General features: G+C 40.4%; 1 protein-coding gene and 1 pseudogene across 1 annotated transcript in view; one reads left to right on the top strand and one right to left on the bottom strand.

Moving 5' to 3' along the window:
• Positions 1–18,178, top strand: part of Otud7b (OTU deubiquitinase 7B) — a 55,553-nt gene that overhangs the window by 7,059 nt on the left and 30,316 nt on the right.
• On the bottom strand, positions 12,605–13,384 carry LOC116895794 (annotated as a pseudogene).

The following is an 18,178-nucleotide window of genomic DNA, read 5'->3' as shown; positions in this document are numbered from 1 at the left end:
ATGCAAGAAGCATAAGGGTCTAATTCAGCAGTTCTCAACCTGTGGGTTACAACCCCTTTAGGGGTTGTATATCTGATATCCTGAATATCAGATATTTATATTACAATTCATAACAGCAAAATTACAGTAATGAAGTTAGCAACAAAATAGTTTTGTGTTTGGGCATCACCATAAGAAGGAACTCTATTAAAGGGTCATCGCAGCAGTAAGAAGGTTGAGAACCACTGGTCTAGTTGAAAGATAGTATATATAGATGTACTGAAGTGTGATAGATGTTGTAATGAAAGTTACGGGGTAGAAAGGGGGGGTCCATAGATCAGTTCTGCCTTGGGCATGTAGTGGTAGGACAGAGCCTCCCACAGGAGAGGACGTTGGCCCATGAATGATAAGCTAAGCATATAGCCTACAGGAGACCGAGAGTAGCACACTCTAGGCCGAGAATAGAGCCGGAATAAAGAACCTAAAAGGCATGAAACAGACAGTTTCATGTAGTCTCTAAGAAATGGCTGGCAAAGAAGATCAGGCAAGGATGGATCACTGGAGCTTTATCTCCTGTTAGTCTGTCTGTCCATCCGTCCATGCATCCATTTATTTATTGAAATGGAGTTTCACACTGTGACCCAGACAGGCCTGGAAGTTAACTACACAGTTCAGACTTGTTTTGAGCTTATAGCTCTTCTGCTAGCCTCCTAAGTGCTCCTAAGGACAGATGTAAACCTCTGTGCCTGACCTGTGTTTATTTTGTGGTGCTGAGAATTGAACACAGTGTTTCATGCGCACTAGGCATGTGCTCTACCACAGGAGACCTTTATCTCATAGTGCAGTAAATGGTGAGGTAATAAAGGATTATAAACATATGGGGATAAGTTTCAAATCTAAGAAAGGTTCTTTCAGTGGTGTATAAAGTGTGCTCTAGGTGAACAAGGCAGAGGACCTTGTAGTAATTTCCTACTTAACTTGTTGGTAAAGTTTATGGAGTCAGAGAATTGGAGGGACTATGATGCTTTCTTATTAATTTTCAAATAGATTACCTGAGGATTTAATCAGAACCAGAGTAGTTTTGATAGCTCATGTACAATTGAGTTTCCAGTGGCTGGCCTTTGGCAGGTGATTAATAGATGTGAGGTCACCACACTGTTCTCTCTCCTGCCCTATTTCAGTGTTTGTTTACTTCTCCCACCTTGTGTCATGCTAGACCACAGAATGACTTACTACCCTATTCCACTGTCTTTTTAAACCAAAGTGAACAGTGATACTTCCCAAGGTTTGATTGAGAAAATGCTACATTGAAAATACCACTGAGGAAGGACTTTTGGCCTGGGTTAATTAGGTGCCTAGGAGGGAGATGAACAGATGTAGAGGAATTATCAGCTGTAATAGTTAGATGTAGAAGGAAGTAAAGGTTTTACTGAGTGTGTAGATCTATTTTTCTTTCCCACTTTATTCCCTTCAAGTTGTTTTCTATTAAACTTATTCGTAAGTTGAGCCAGCAAAACTTTTGTTATTAGGAATAGTCTATGGCTGAGTATGGTGGCCTCCTTCTGTAATTCCAGCACTTAGGGGGCTGAGGCAGGAGTCATCATCCTCTTGTACTCCTCCAGCTAGGTTGGTGGCTCATGCCTGTAATCCCGGTACTTAGTAGGCTGAGGTAGAAGGACTTCTGGGTGTTTGAACCCAGCCTGGGTTACATAGTATCAGGACTGTCTGGATTACAGAGTCTCAAAAAACAACAATGACAAACAAACAAAACCTCACACTAAAACAAACAAGCAGAGGTAAATCAGACACTGTACTCATATCTGAACTCTTTCTTCAATTGTGGAAGGAAGTTGGTTTTAATATAAGAGTTGCCTGTTTGTCATTCTTTGCTGGGGAAGAACAGGATCAGATAGAGAACATTTTCAATTTCCTGACTCCCCTGGGGAAGTTAAGACACTGGGAAGTTTGGAAGGATGGATGGATACCTACTGATGGCCTTCCTCAGATCTTGACTAACTAGCCATTTCCTTCTGTTTTCTGATCTGTCAATGTCTTCCCCAGAGAAGGGCTTGGTTTGGAAGCTGTCCACTTCAGCAGAGCTGCCAATTCCTGATTCTTTCTCAAGTGGGCAAGGGTACATTTTGTTTTTGTTTGTGAGTGCTGGGGGAGGGGAGAAAGGAGGTACAGAAGAGCTACTCACAGTCAGTTCTTGTCTGGAATCCTCTGTAGTTGGAAGTTTCCTTTGCTTTGTTTTGGGGGAGATGACTTGGCTCCTCCGGCATTTAAGTTATTTGGGAAGGTGGTTCTCAGTACCCTCAGCTATCTGATTTGGGATGGCAATAAAAACTTCATTCTTAGCCTGTATTGTCAACCACTACTCCCCCCGTTCTAGACACTTCTTTTGTATACTATATGAAGTGTTTGAAGTGTTTGAGGCTCTTCAGCCTAAAACAAAAGTCACATGTTCCCTTAAAACAGTGATTCTCAACCTGTGGGTCACAGCCCTTTTGGGGGGTGGGGGTCAAATGACCCTTTTACAGGTGTAGCATATCAGATATTTACATTACGATTCATAACAGTAGCAAAATTACAGTTAGGAAGTAGCAACAAAAGAATGTTGTGGTTGGGGGTGAGCACACCATGAAGAACTGTGTAAAGGGTCCCAGCATTCGGAAACGTGAAAAGCACGGCCTTAAAAGGTTAGGGGATGTAACCTGCTTCTGAGTGTTGTTAGTGCACTTGTTAATAGATCTCATTTCTGGTTTTCCTCTTGCAGTGCTGGGTGTCAACCTGAGGGCCACCTTTGCATGCTAGGCAAGTGCTGTGTCCCCAGCCTGTGATTCTGCCATTGTCCCAACTACCTAGCCCTCTTTTTCCATGTGTTGTTGTTTTGTTTTTTGAGAGAGAGGGTTTTTCTGTGTAGCCCTGGCTGTCCTGGAACTCGATCTGTAGACCTGCTAGCCTAGGCTCACAGAGATCTACCTGCCTGTGCCTCCTGAGTGCTGGGATTAAAGTTGTGTGCTACCACTTTTCAATTTTACCTGATGAGCTATTTTAAACTTTTAGAAAATTTTAGGAAAAAAGCCCCAACAGGTAATTTGAGCTCACAATCCAAATTTAAAGAAGATTAATATTTTATAAAACTTGGTTTAGTATGTCTTGTAATCTTTAAAATATTTTACAAATACAGTTGTCAATCTTTAAGCTTACTTTTTCCTTCCACTACTGTTGCATCCCTACTCAACCTTTAAGCTTCAGCGTTTGGTCTTTTTACAGAGGTTTTTCTTGTTCTGTCCTCCAGTCGATCTGACCGGCTGCCCACTGCCAAGCTGTACTATCATTGGTATTTGTCATGTGGTGTTTGTGTAGTCTCACACTTTGGCTTACTTATGCATTTGATATACCTCTTCTGAGCATTGTAAGTGCCTTAAAAGCAGGGATAGTCTCTTTTATTTTTGTTTTCTTTGTGGGTTTTACCACAGTAATTAGTACTAGGTAGACATTTAATAATCATTAGTCATGATTAGTGATTAAATGGTCATATTAACAAATAAATAACAGTGTCCATTGCATTAGTAAATTCTTAATTTTAAGTTTTGAGATGGCCCTATAAAAATAAAGCTTATGAAGAAACATTTTGCAATAAAAACCATATTGAGATAGCCATTAAGTACACTCAGGACTAATTTCCTGCAGGGAATGAAAGCATACATACATTCCTTGGAAGTTGAAGCAAGAGTTGATAGGTGATATCATCCAAGTGGGGAAACTCCTGGGAATTGATCCTGGTGCCGTTTGATCCTCCTGTGCGCCCGTGGCCAGACACACTCACTGCCTATCAGATTCTGCTTCAGCCACCAAGGTCTGACATCCTTGCTAGAGGTGGATATTAAAATTCACCAGCCCCCAGCACACACAGTCTCAGTCTCTCTTATGTACGTGTGTGGGCGTGTGTGTTTATAATCCCACCTTTAGCATCTCACTTTTGCGTTTCTTTTTTTCTCTTCTCTTCTCTTCTCTTCTCTTCTCTTCTCTCTTTCTTTCTTTCTTTCTTTCTTCCTTCCTTCCTTCCTTCCTTCCTTCCTTCCTTCCTTCCTTTACCTTTTCCTCCTTCTCCTCCTTCTCCTTCTCCTTCTCCTTCTCCTTCTCTTTCTCCTCCTCCTCCTCCTCCTCCTCCTCCTCCTCTTCTTCTTCTTCTTCTTCTTCTTCTTCTTCTTCTTCTTCTTCTTCTTTTCTTCTTCTTCTTCTTCTTTTCTTCCTCTTCTTTTTAATTAAGGAGGGCAGGATGTTTCAAAAGCTTCAGATGATTGTTTTAAAATCTTCAAAAACACATTCTGCAGTATAGAGTCCTACTATAACATTGTTTGGGTCTCAGTGATTTGCCCTACCCCCAAGTACGAGATGAAGGTAGGCTGAAATTGTTAATATGCAGATTAAAAAACAGTCAAATATTGATAATTTTATATACATAAACTTATATGTTTAACATGAAGTTCAATTTCCTCTTTGGGTTCTGAAGCACAATATCATGACATTTTTGAAGTAGATAATACCTAATTCAATTGTATCTCTGAAATGTACTTCTGAATTTTATTTCAACTACTGATCTTTACAGTTATTGTTAGGTCAAAATTTGATGGAGTATCTGTTTTGGATCACATGCATGAGATGTTGTAAGGGATGGTGTGGGGCTAGAGTGGCTTCAGTTATCACCTTCAAAATCAAGATGTTAAAAATTAGAGCTGGGGAAAGAGCTCAATTGGTAACTTGTTTAGCTCTGGCCAGGAAGCCTTTGATGAAAACTTTTGCTATGACTATGTATATGTAATTGATTGTGTTAGGTTTGATAAGTTTATATGTCTTATAAATAACTCTCCCCCGCCCATACTTCCTGTTTTAGCTATCTCCATGTCCCCTTTCTCATCTCAGCAAGGGGGATCTGGAATTGGAGAAAATTGACTTTGGCCTTTGACTTTATTTAGGGACTTGGGGAAGGAAGAGGGAAGAAGTTTTAGTCTATTACTTTGTGGTTTCCAGAATAGTCTTAGGCTGGGGAGGAAAATGCTCAAGTCAGGGGGAGAGCAAAGAAGCAGGTATTGCAGAATAGGACTGAAGACAGGAGCTTCTTTCCTAAACTCTTCAAAACCTGGTACAGGGTTCTGGGTAAGCTCCAGGCTATATACTAACAGCTTATTGGGTAACATCATATGTAACATGTAGCCGAAAATGTCAGTTTTGTGTTCTGCAGTAGCTGTTTTGTTTTTAAGTCAAGACTATTTTTATTTTAAATGAGTTACTCCTTTTGTGCCTTTTTTTTTTATTAACTTGAATATTTCTTATATACATTTTGAAAAGTTATTCCCTTGCCCAGTTTCGGGCAAACATCCCTTCCCTCCCCCTTCCTTATGGGTGTTCCCTCCCCACCCTCCCCCATTGCCGCCCCCCCCCATGACAGTCTAGTTCACTGGGGTTCAGTCTTAGCAGGACCCAGGGCTTCCCCTTCCACTGGTGCTCTTACTAGGCTATTCATTGCTACCTATGAGGTCAGAGTCCAGGGTCAGTCCATGTATAGTCTTTAGGTAGTGGCTTAGTCCCTGAAGCTCTGGTTGCTTGGCACTTTTGTGCCTTTTGAATCATTAGCAGCTAACACCAAAGAAAAAGGAGCTTTCTTCTCTGAGGCTTTAGTGTTAGTTGAACTTGATGTTATATGGAGCTAGTCTACTTAGAAGAACAGAGGTACAAACATTGGGAAAGTGTGATACTGACAAGTGCACATTTTAGGCAGCAAGTTTTTGTTTGCTGTTAAAGCCCTCTGTGAGCATTGGCTTCAGTTTCCTCTGACGGGGAGTAGCTCACCTGTCTGTTGAGCCCGTTATTCCTTTGATTTCCCATTACTTACTAGGGGGCAAGTCTGATGTCCCTAATACTTGGTTGCTGTTGTTTCCATAACTCTTTTCATAATACTGACAATAGAAATTGAAAATTAGACTGAAGAGTTGCCTTATCCTAGCTTCTTTTGATCCCCAAATAAATTCCTATTGTTTGGAGGAAAGAAATCTCATTTTAACAACTTAAAATTTCTTCTCTTTCACATCATCATGAAAATTAAGATTGTGTAAATTTCTGTTGGTATTTTTGCTGAGTGGTGAAGATGATGCATTCCTGTCTCCTGTGCATCCTGGGTAGACGCACCAAAGTGACAGTGAGCAGTAGAACCCAGTGAGTAAGTAATAAGTAGGAAGCTAGGTACTGCGGGAAGCCACATTCTGGGTTAAATAAGACTTGTTTACACACACACACACACACACACACACACACACACACACACACACACACACCATGAGAAACAAATGTAGAATATGTAGCACATATATCATTATAGAGCATTTTGGAACTAAAGGAATTTTATATGTTACATTTTCTAGTTGAGGAAAACAAGGACCAGAAAATTTGAATTACTTGTCCATGACAGAAGTAAACAACAAACACTATTAGTAATTGGTTGTTGTGAGTACTAAACTCTTACAGGAGAGATAAATATTAAGGCAAAGTCATAAACACTAAATACCAAGTGAGGAATCAATTCATGTAGCATTCTATGCAAGTATGCAAGGTATTTCTCATGAATAATAAGGGATTTGACTGACTGGGAGAAAATAAAATTCAGTAATTACTGTGGGAAGGGAATAGATAGTAATGTGCATATTTTCAAATGGTTAAGAACAATAGGAAAACCTAGTTGGGTTGCTTTAGATACTTTCCTTGGGAAGGTTACCCTGGTGGGAAGCTTTGGAAAACACTGGTTCTAACCAGAGATTTTCAGTTAGTACTGAAGTGAGAGTTGAAGTCAGGAGTTTGTTTGCCTTTAGTAAGCAGTAGAGCTCGGCCTGGAGCTCTCCTGACTGTCCTTCAGTGTTCTCTTTTACTGGATCATATTACTTAGGAGAACGTAGGTGGTGGTTAAAAATGCAGATCAGATGCCTGGGAAATGTAATGGGAAGTTAAAGACCACATTATGATGATGTCTAACCACAAGCTGTTTCAGTTCTAGATAGGTTTTCTGTGCACTTAAACACTAACTGGATGCTTACAGCTGTCATGCTCAGAGAGCACTATAACAAGTAATTAGCACTGTCTTCTTTTGAGAGAATGTTCTTTGTATTCAAAGGGAAAGATTCCTTTGGATTTTGAATTTAAATCTGACTTTTTAATCTTTAAAACTCTGACTCTCAGTTTTAAAGATGAAATAGTTTTTCCCTTGCAAGTGGGGTGGCCGCTTGGGTTAGCGGGTTATAAGCAATGTGGTTTTGGAATAGAGGTAGGTCTTAAATTCAACTCTGGTTTATATTGTCAACAGTTAAAAACAACTTACATGGACTCTTACCTAAAAAGGGAAGTGAGTACTGTTAAGCAGGTGAATATTTTTGCTAACAGGTTAGAGACTTGGACTTGGTGTTAAAATAAATAAGCAGGGGTTGGGGATTTAGCTCAGTGGTAGAGCGCTTGCCTAGGAAGCGCAAGGCCCTGGGTTCGATCCCCAGCTCCGAAAAAAAAGAACCAAAAAAAATAAATAAATAAATAAATAAATAAGCACTCGTTAAGATAGGGCTCTTTCTCGCCCCACTTCTTTTTGGTCACAATTCTGTCTACATGTTGACAGATGCTCAAGGATTCAGAATAACATTTTATAAATCACCATTTGTTGTATTCTACTGTAAGGGCCTGACACTGTTCCTGATTTCATCTGCCAAGATTATGTTTGCTGGGTTTTCTGACCAGGTTTCTGGTCTTTCCCTTCCAACACTTGGCTTGTAGGAACTGTATCCCATTTTGTTCTTTGCCAGGGTCTCTGTCATAACCTCCAACCTGGCTGGAAAATACAAGGAAGAGTGTGTTACTGTTTGATGGTAGCTCCTACCCTGAATTAAGCCTTAGTTCCCTAGGGTAGGTATTCTAACACACTTACAGAGGGATTTATTTAAAATAGTCCCTGCTGCTGTTGAGGCACTGTTAAAGATGCTAATACTAAAATATAAGGTTCCTGCCAGTGCTAGAAAGAAGCCAAAGCGCTTGCCCAAGGTTACAAGCAGAAGAGTGACAGAGCCAGGATTTAGATATAGCTTTGATGGACGCCAGAGGTAATGTGTGCAACCATTATTACATTAGGCTGTCATTTATATACATTGCACAATCTTTAAATACATAGGTAAATCAAGCCATAAAAATAGGTAGAACCTCCTGAATTACTTTGTTCTAAAGGCTCTTGATGAATGCGAGAAAGAAATGTGTCTTTGTGCTGAGAAGCCCACCTGCTCCTTACTGCCTTTTCTCCCCCCACTCACTCATGCCTGGAATGAACTGAACAGCAGCCTGCTCTAGACTGTGTTTTGAAGACTGGGAAGATTGTTTCCTTGGCTTCCTGAAAGTTTCTCTCCTCATGTTCTTTCTTATTGCTCAGTAGTGAGTAGTACACTGTGACAGTGTCACTAGTCTCCAGTTGGGATGTTTATCTTTCCCAGATGACTATGTGAACAGAAATATTTTGGTTATACTTACCTTTCTCAGTTTATTCAATTAGAAAATACTTTCTGTATCACAAGTCAAGAAAAGAGTTTTGAGAATGGGAAGAACATAAAAAATGGGGTGTCCTCTGCCTAGCCAGGATTAGTTTTATCTGTATTCTAAGTTGGTTCCTTATATTTTTAAAGAGATGACTCATTTAGTTTAATTTATTTGTTTTGATTTTTTGAGACCTGTTTTTTCTGTGTAATTGTACTGGCTGGCTGGCCTGGAACTCGCTCTGTAGACCAGGCAGACTGGCGTCAAACTCCCAGAGCTCTGCCCACCTCTGCCTCCCAAGTGCTGGGATTAAAGGTGTGAGCCACCGTGAGCTTGAGAGGACTCATTTTAAATCACGGCCAGCGTTACCATGTGCGGATGCCTGGGATAGGTGGTATTCAACAGTCTTAAAAGAGGCACAAGGATTTCTTTTAGAAATTACTAGAAAGCAGTATAAATGCTTAAGACTCAGAGAATCTGGGTTTCATTTGTGTTCTAGAGTTTAGGTAGGATCAAAGTTGTAAGTATTAGAACTATTTGGTATTGAGAATGCAGTTAGTTTCATAGTGGGTGTTGTGTACATAGCTTCTGGTCCTTTTCATGACTGAAACCAAAATCCAGTTGGAATGATTTGTTCGGGTTGCTTTTGCCATAGCCACCAGCTATAGCTTTCTGAATGGCTGGAGACTTCTGACAGGAAGGGACACTGGGGTAGTGGGGCACACAGCTGTTTAGCCTGTCCTACAAGGATCTTAGCTTGTTCAAAAGCATCTTGAACCTTTCTGTCCCAGTCCCATATAGCACTCATGACACTGCAGTGCCATGTAGTTCTAGTTGGAATACTTTTTTCTTTTCCTTAGCTTTTATCAAGTTATACAGAGGACAGACTGCTTAGGTAAGATGGGACATGAAAATCTGCCCATATCCCAAGAGTCCTCGGAATGCCTGTTGCTTCATTACATTTATAAGCACAGGCTCTTGTAGGATTTTGTCAATACCATTGCCAAGTATTATATGCATCTTACCAGACCATAATACCATAAGAATTTTACAGCTGTTCCTGACCCTTGTGTAGTGCAGACTGATCTCTCATCCTCTTTCCTTCAGAGGCACTGTATATGTCTCTGGTGGTTTTCCAAATCTGCAAAATACTCAAGAGGTTAGCATTATGTCATCTGTATAACAAAACATTTTCCAGAAGACAGGGAGGGAAAGGCAACATCCTGAACCACCATCCCATAACAAATAGTGCCTTACAAAGATGACCTTGGTGAAGTACTCTGAATGTCCATTGTCACCTGTTCTGAGCAAATGTCAGGTGAACAGCTAAAGAGAATAAAGTCAAGCATAAGCAGGGTCTAATACAGCACAGAAAGTTGCTTCCTCGGTAGATCAAGGATTGGTACAAAGCATGAATGGGAGATGCTAACTTAATCCACTCCCTGAACACTCATTCTTTCTGAGTCGTTACATTTCCGTATCCTGGAGCACTACATAGCCCCCATACATTTCTTCACACCTGATGTACCCAGTGGGCCTGACCTAATCTGTTCTGACCTACTACCCATGGCCAAACGGGAGCATGGTCTTGCTCTCCCTTGGTGTACCTGCTGGCTCCCTGGGTCAGACATGCCATGCTGACACTGTAGTCTTCCCTCCCTGTTCTCCATACCTGGCTGTTGGGAGTGTTCCTGGCTGGTCAGACCATGTCATCTCTAGCATATTCTCCTCTTTTGTTTAAGGGGATAACTGTGCACTCCAGGGCCAGGCTTGATCACAGGCTTTGACCTGTGTTCTTCTATCACAGTGTCTTCTGTGAACCGCTCCTCAGGCTTTGCAGTCTTTCAGAAGTTCCTTTGCACACAGTCTGGCTTCTGTGAATTTTTCTTTAGAATTCCACCTCAAGATAAATCTTGTCACATTTGCCTTTGAGTTACCCAGAGGCATATCAAAGTGATACGCCACTGTACCCACACTACTTTATGTTAAATCTTTTAAAAAGTACTGTAAAAAGTGCCACGTATTGCCAGTTTGTCTTCCTCAGACATTTCCTGTTTGTTAAGTATTTTTTCATTAGAAAATTATATCCTGGGGCTGGTGAGATGGGTTACTGGGTAAAGGCCTTTGCCACCGTTCAGGCTGACCTGAGTTTGGTATTTCAGATACACATGGTGGAAGGAGAGAGCTGACCTTCACAAGTTGTGGAACATGCAGCCCCCTGCCCAATAATTGTAATAAAAACTATTTTTTAAAAAAGATGTACTAAGCATTTAACTGTAGGTAAAGCTTTTGAAGAAAGGATGGAATTTCAAAGTTTTGTAGTTTCAAGCTCTACAGGGGATCTGAACCTAACACTTTCAGACTGGATCCAATTGGTCTATTAAGCGTATAATTTAAGGAGAAATTTGTGATTTTTGTTTTCCTTGAGTTAGTCATAAATTACTGGCCCTTTGGTAGAATTTAGAGTACTTACTGCTTTTGAATTCTAGGTAAAACTGAGTTTGATTTTCGAGATATTTTTCTTTCCTTTTTTTGATTTTTTTGAGATATTTTTCTATGTTTCTGTTTATGTCTTTTCTATTTTTAAAGCCAGTAGCTACTACTATCAACACTACTACCACTAAAAATGATGGTTACAGCTCATTCTTAGGTTTGATTTCCTGGGTTAGTTTTAAGGAAAGACACAGACCAATGAGATATTAACTTGTGTACTAATTGATGCTTTTGTAGTTTTTGTGGGAGAGGGAAAGGCAGCAATCTTTCTTCTGAAAACTCTGTCTGATGCTATATAGGCTACTTCTGTCTATTCTGTATGCACAAAGAGCTCAACGACTTTCTTATTTGCATTGCATTTGTGCCCGTGATCTAGAGTCTCTAAGCAAGTTTAACAGAACTTGTTGTTTTGGGAGGTGAAGGGAAGGAAATAGGCAGGGTTTCATTTAGCCTAGCCCCCCCTGGGTAGCTGAAGATGACCTTGAATTTCCTCATCTTTCTGCCTCCACCTCACAACTGCTAGGCATACACCATGCCACCTGACCTTAAACATTTTTAGCATATTCTTTTGCAAGCATTTATCTACATAGTAAACAGTTTGGAGTTGGTGATAAGACAAATCACATTCTTCTAATATGGGTCCTGTAGAATAGAAAGCAAATGTGTTGGTCCAAATCAGTGTCTGTCTGACTTTCAAGGTAGTAAGATTGAATAAACAATGTCTTTGATTAAAGTATTTGATTAGGTATGTCATCAAAGGACTTCATAGGTAATTTTCAATGATTGGTGTTTCTTTTTTTTTTTTTTTAAGATTTATTTATTATGTATACAGCGTTCCACCTGCATGTACACATGCAGGCCAGAAGAGGGCACCAGATCTCATTATAGATGGCTGTGAGCCACCATATGGTTGCTGGGAATTGAACTCATGACCTCTGGAAGAGCAGACAGTGCTCTTAACCTTTGAGCCATCTCTCCAACCCAATGATTGGTATTCTTGGAGAGAAATAAACAACTATAATAATCTGTTCAGTAGATTTTTGAAGATTTCTCTCCCCTTTATGGTTTCTTTTGCTTTTTTTTTTTTTTTTAAACTTTTTGGTATAATATTTTACAACAGCAGAAAACAAACCCAAGCATTAAAAACTACACTACAACCCCAGGGAAGGGGACACACAGAGGCTATAGGCACAAACTAAGTTTTTACAGTTGACGCTGAACTGACTATGACCCCGTTGTGTTGGTGACAGGACCAGCAACTGTTATATCTGGAGATGTCATACTCCTGCCCCAGGACCTACTTGCAGCAAACACATAGGATGCTTTTTTATCTTCATACAAGATGAGGAGGCCACTCCCAGTGTCCAGTCATCACAGTGAGCAGAGGTGGACCTTTTGGTGGCCTCACTGGCTTTTTCCAAACTACTTGTACTTAAGCATCTACTAACTTACAATATCCCATTATTCCTGGGTGAGATGGGCACCTTCAAAGGCGTAGATGTGGATTTCCGTCAGTCTCAGTGTCAGCTGCAGCACTGCAGATCATAACCACAAGAGTGAGTGATACCAGCATCTAGCCCAAACTTAAGAGATCTGTCCTTTTTCCTTCAGGGCTCTTAGTTAAGACCTTGTTCCTATGAACACACTTGGGGCACAGCACGTCCTCCAGGTGTGGGAGTGGAAATGTGCAGGCAGGAAGCAGAAAGAGGGCAATCGCTTTCCTTTTCTTATAGGGTACCAGGCTTGTCCAGCGTGGAAATGCAGCCAAATCCAACCATTTGAGGTTGCAGGAAGGCTTGTCCCATGAACCCCACACATTTCCCCACAGGTCTCCGATGTTGCATTGGACGGCACTGCCTCGAACTTCTTAGCATTGGCTGCGATTCTGGCCAAGATGCCAACAGTGCCTTGGAGGCACATGTAGTCACCATCGTGGTGCTGACTTCCTCAATGAGAGTAGGTATCTGCTCCTCTGGTACAGTGATGATTTCCAGGGGAACTGTCACCTGAGGCTTCCCTAGGTTTGGTCTTCATTTTTTTGAGAGATTTCTTCCCCCTGGCCTCTTTGGCTGAGTCAGGAACAATCTTCAATTTGGGCATTTGATCTGAGAAAGCCCCTGCAAAAGGAGTTGTTTATAAGTATCTGATTTTTTCCTACAAGTGTGTCCTGGAGTCTCGGTATCTTGTGCTTTTTTTCTCCTTTGGTTTACAACCATTATCTTTCTCTGACTTTTTTTGTTTTTCTCCCATTGCCTTAGTCTTTGCAGAAGATGTGCTCGGTTGACGAGACATCCGGCATCCACTTCTCCCCTAGCTCCTCTGTGCTCCGATTCCTGCTTCCAGCAGTCTCCATCTTTTTTATTTATTTATTTATTTTATATATATGAGTACACTGTAGCTGTCTTCAGACACCAGAAGAGGGCATCGGATCCCATTACAGATGGCTGTGAGCCACCATGTGGTTGCTGGGATTTGAACTCAGGACCTCTGGGAGAGCAGTCAGTGCTCCTAACCGCTGAGCCATTTCTCCAGCCCAGTCTTCATCTTGAGATTAGATGAAATCTCTGGAGGAAAGTTTTTCCAGCTTCCAAAAAAATTTTTGTTTGCTTTTTTAAAAAATATTTTGTTTTGTTTTTGTCTCTGATTTCTGATACTCAGTAAATATTTGTTCAAAAAAGGAAGCTGGCTGACATCCCCACACCCCCTTTTTTTTTTCTGGAATTAGCCCATTATAAACTTCTAGAAGGCAGCATTGGCTTATGTACTCTTCCCTTTTGCAGCCTGACTGACACTGAGTTAGGAGGTTAAGGGTCCATCAGTGGAGAATTTGCACTTGGGTGCCACTCAGTTGATGATGGCCCTTCCTGAGGAAGAGGACAAGTTTTTCTAAGAAGTGAACTAGCTTGAATGAGTGTTGGACACCTACTGCTGCTTTGAGGCTTTAGGCTTTCCACTTGGGCCAAAACAGAAATAATGTGTTAAAAGTTGTTTTGTTTCTCTCTTGGTTTTAGGTTATGTTTTGTCCTGTTCAAAACTCAGCAGTGATTTTTAATTAGTATACAACAAGTGTATTCAATTAAAATAGGTTTATTCTGAAAAAAATTCTAGCTTCAAACTGTCAATGTAAATAAAAATGATATTTCTATGATACATAATTTTATCTCACCCTCTTGCTTTAGGCCTTAGGGATATGATGTTGTAGAGTTCTTCCAAGTAGAGTTTCTGTCTTACTTAGTGTTGATTGGCACACAAGAGTGCTTTGTGTTGTTAGGCCTCTCTGATAATCTTTACAGGTGGTTTCTTTCCTGAATGTGGGTGCTTAAGATACTGACTTTTTAAGTATACATCTTTTCCTTGGTACTAATCTGTAGAAGTCAGAGATTTAGCTGGATACTGGGGTAGGGGGCTGGGAGTTTGAAAGTGGGTGATATGTGACATTAGATAATGGTTACTAGTGTCACTAGATTTCTGTTTTGGGAACTGGTTTTTATCACTAATTAGCTCTGGTTTGGACAGTGACTTCAGTCAAACTTCACTCAGTTGACTCAGTGTTTGTCATCTGTAACTTGATATTTAGAATAAAATGATCTCTGATAAGAGAGTTCTAAAAGTCCAGGATTCTAAAGTATGACAGGAAAACACTGACTTTCTGAGCCTCCCTACTTTTGTTCACATAGGATGTTAATTATGTACATGTTTATTTTATGCGTGTAGTTGCTTCGTTTACACAGATGGGTGTGTACTGTGTACCTTCCTGTTGCCAGCCGAGGCCAAAAAAGGGCCTTGAATTCCCTGGAGCTGTAACAGAGTTACTGGGAATCAAATCCAGGTCCTCCAGAAGAGCAGCCAGTGCTCTTAACCACCAAGCCATCCCTCCAACCCCAAGTTGTTTGTTCTTAAAAGAAAATCAAAATACTACAAGAACAACCTGGAAAGAGACCCAGTAGTGCTGGAGATGACTGGGATTGGAGACTGCATGTACCTTACTGTCACCTTGATATGTGTGCATTTGTGGAGCGAGTGGGTGACAGTTGTCAGGAAGGACAGTGAATAGCTAAGAGGCAGCGTCAATAAGCATGTAGAGTTTGTGTGACTAAACAGATGTGCTTTTCTCCTAACTCTTTGGAGAACTGGTATGAACCCCAGGTCAGAATCAGAATCCCTGATCAGGTCCAGCTGCCTTGCCATTTGCATATCCTTTAAGTCTAACAAGTGCCTCTGAGTATATGTGTCAGCTAGCAGAAAGCACAGAGTAAAAACCTTAGAGTATTTAATTAAAAACATTTGAGGGATAGAGTTATATAGCATATATATATATATAGCATATATATATATGTGCTATATATTTACATAGTTATATAGTTATATATAGCTTAGATTGGCCTAGAACTCACTAGGTAGCTGAGCCTGGTCTTGAACTTGGAAGCTTTCCCACATAACTCTTTTGAATATTGAGATTACAGGTGGGTCTTATTATAATTTGAAACTTCTTTTTATGATCTTTCAAAGTATTTCACAAATAAAACTACAAAGTTATTAAGTAGACTCATAGTTATACACATAAATTATACTTGTTCAAATATACCTTTATTGTATCAATGGGACACATCAGAAAATGGTAAATATTTGAAACCAATAAATAATTTATTAGTCTGTTTTAAGTATGAATATTTAAGTATGCCAACATTAAGGATCTCCACTGAAATGTAGTCTTGTCCTCTAGCCTCCTGCAGTCCTTAAAGACTCCAAGTCTCTCACTCATCTGAGGAAAGCAGTTGCTCCTGTATGTATTCCATTCCTGTGCTAGTGACACTAACAGGTTTGCCCTCCGTGCAGGTAGTTCTGTGGCTCCTCTTCTTTGTATCCCCAGCCATTAAATCAGGGTCTACAAGATGATAGACTAGGTTGGCAATTTTTGAATAAATGACTGATGATCAAGTTGGAGGTAGGGTGAAGTACCTAAAAGACCAGCTGATAACAAAGGGAAGTGCTTTACATAGCGTCTAAAGGAGGGTTAGAGATGTTAGGAGAAGACAGATGCAGAACTAAAAAGAAAGTGATGAAAATCTTCGATCTGAAGTTTCTAATTTGTTTTGTTTGTTTGAACTAGGGTCTCAATATATAGCCTTGGCTAATGTGGTACTCTCTGTGTAATTTAGGGTGACATTGAGCTCAAAATCTTCCTTCTGACTCAGCCTTCTGAGTGCTGAGATTACAAATACACACCACTGTGCCTGTCTCTGAAGTATCTACTTGTATAAAAGGAAAACTTCTTCGTCTAATGCAAGCTAAAATTATTGCATATGGAAGGAAATTAATTTATCAAAAGAGACTTATAATACAGATTGATTTTATATGGATAACTAACACAACAGCACAGTCGTTTGATTTTCCTTGTTTCTGATTTTTCTATTCACTAGATATTAAATAACCGACAGACAATGACCACTAATTAGGGACTCACTAGTTGGCAGGGGCCGGGAGTTACTAAAAGTTAGTGAGTTGGCCTTTGAGAGAGAGTGTGTCTTACAGTTAGTGTAGGCTGTTGATTTGCTATTGTTTTGTTAGTAGTGTATATGAAATTAAGCAGTCGCTTTTTAAAGGGCTCAAGTAGAACTTTGGTTTTTGTAGGATATCTTAAACATTGACTTTATTGAAAACCCAATCCTGGCTGAGTGTGGTGGCACATGCCTTTTATCCCAGAGGCAGGGGCAGGCAGATCTCTCTGTGTTTCAGGCCAGCCTGGTCTACATAGTGAGTTCTAGGATAGCCAGGGCTACATGAAACCCTAACTCAAAAGCCAAAGCCCAAGGTAACAACAGAAACCCAAGAAAACCCACTCTTGGGCTATTCTCAGCCCTGACTAAAAGGAGAAAGAAGAAAGTATGTAAAGTATACATTAATCTAAAACAAACAAACAGTGGTTAGGCATAGTAGTATAGGCCTGTAATCTCAGTTATTCGGGGAGCTGAGACAGGAGGATGCAAGGTCAGTGCCTATGTGGTTATAGAATGAGTTGGAGGTTAGCTTGAGCTACACAGTAAGATCTGTGTTTAAACAAACAACAAATCCCCAAACAAAAATGAGCGGGGCTGAAAATGTGCCGCATGTGGTAGAGTCCTTGCCTCGCATGCATGAAGACCTGCAGTGAATTCCCAGCCCTGCAAAAACCAGGTATTTTCTCTATTCCCAATACTTGTGACGTAGAAAAAGAATGACCTCTAGTTCAAGGTCATTGGCAACACAGAATTCAAGGCCAGCCTGGGCTATATACAACCTTTTCTTCAAACACCAAGTACCCCCCATCCCCACAACACACAAAGCAAACAAAAAACATGAAAAAAAAAAAAAACAAGAAAAGGTGTGTAGGTCTGGAGGTTGATTTGGGAGGACTGAACTCTGGAAGAAATGACAGGTAGCTATGTTGGGTCCTGGTGGAGCTAAGACTATTGTGACAAAGATTTGGGCACAAAGTAGGCAGTTCACATTTCTTTCTTTTCTTTTTTTCTTTTCTTTTCTTTTTTTCAGAGCTGGGGACCGAACCCAGGGCCTTGGCGCTTGCTAGGCAAGCGTTCTACCACTGAGCTAAATCCCCAACCCCGCAGTTTACATTTCTTAAGGATATCTTTCAGGTATTACTAAAGATTGTAAATATTTGTAATCAAAACAAGAGTTATGAACCTTTTCTTTCCATTTTATATGTGAAGAAAATGTGGCACAAAGTATCCAGAATTACACAGTCCTAAAATGTTCGATCTAGATGTGTAGCAAGAAGTGTCTGAACCCAGAGTCAGTTCTTTGGGTGTGGAGTTGAGACGGTCTGAGCAGTGAGGGTAGACTCACTCGTGTGTGAATGCATAGAGTGGCCGGGTTCTTCCATCCTCTCCAGAGAAGTGCACTATTAGAGCGGGCACCGGTCTTTTGTGGATGGAGTGACTTGTAAATAGTAAGGTTAGTTACTTAGTGCTGTGTGATGTTGAGGGACTCCCCTACCTCTGTGAGGTTGTCATTATCATGTGTAGATACAAACTTCTTAGAATTGTTTGGAAATTTAAGTGGAATAATGTCTAAAGCTTTAGTCTTTCACTTTGTTCCCATTTAATGTTACATGGGTCCCTTAAGAGTGGAAGTTGGGCATGTTCTCTTT

Source organism: Rattus rattus, chromosome 3, assembly GCF_011064425.1.
Source record: "Rattus rattus isolate New Zealand chromosome 3, Rrattus_CSIRO_v1, whole genome shotgun sequence".
Taxonomy (NCBI): domain Eukaryota; kingdom Metazoa; phylum Chordata; class Mammalia; order Rodentia; family Muridae; genus Rattus; species Rattus rattus.
This window is presented reverse-complemented; position numbering and strand designations above follow the sequence as displayed.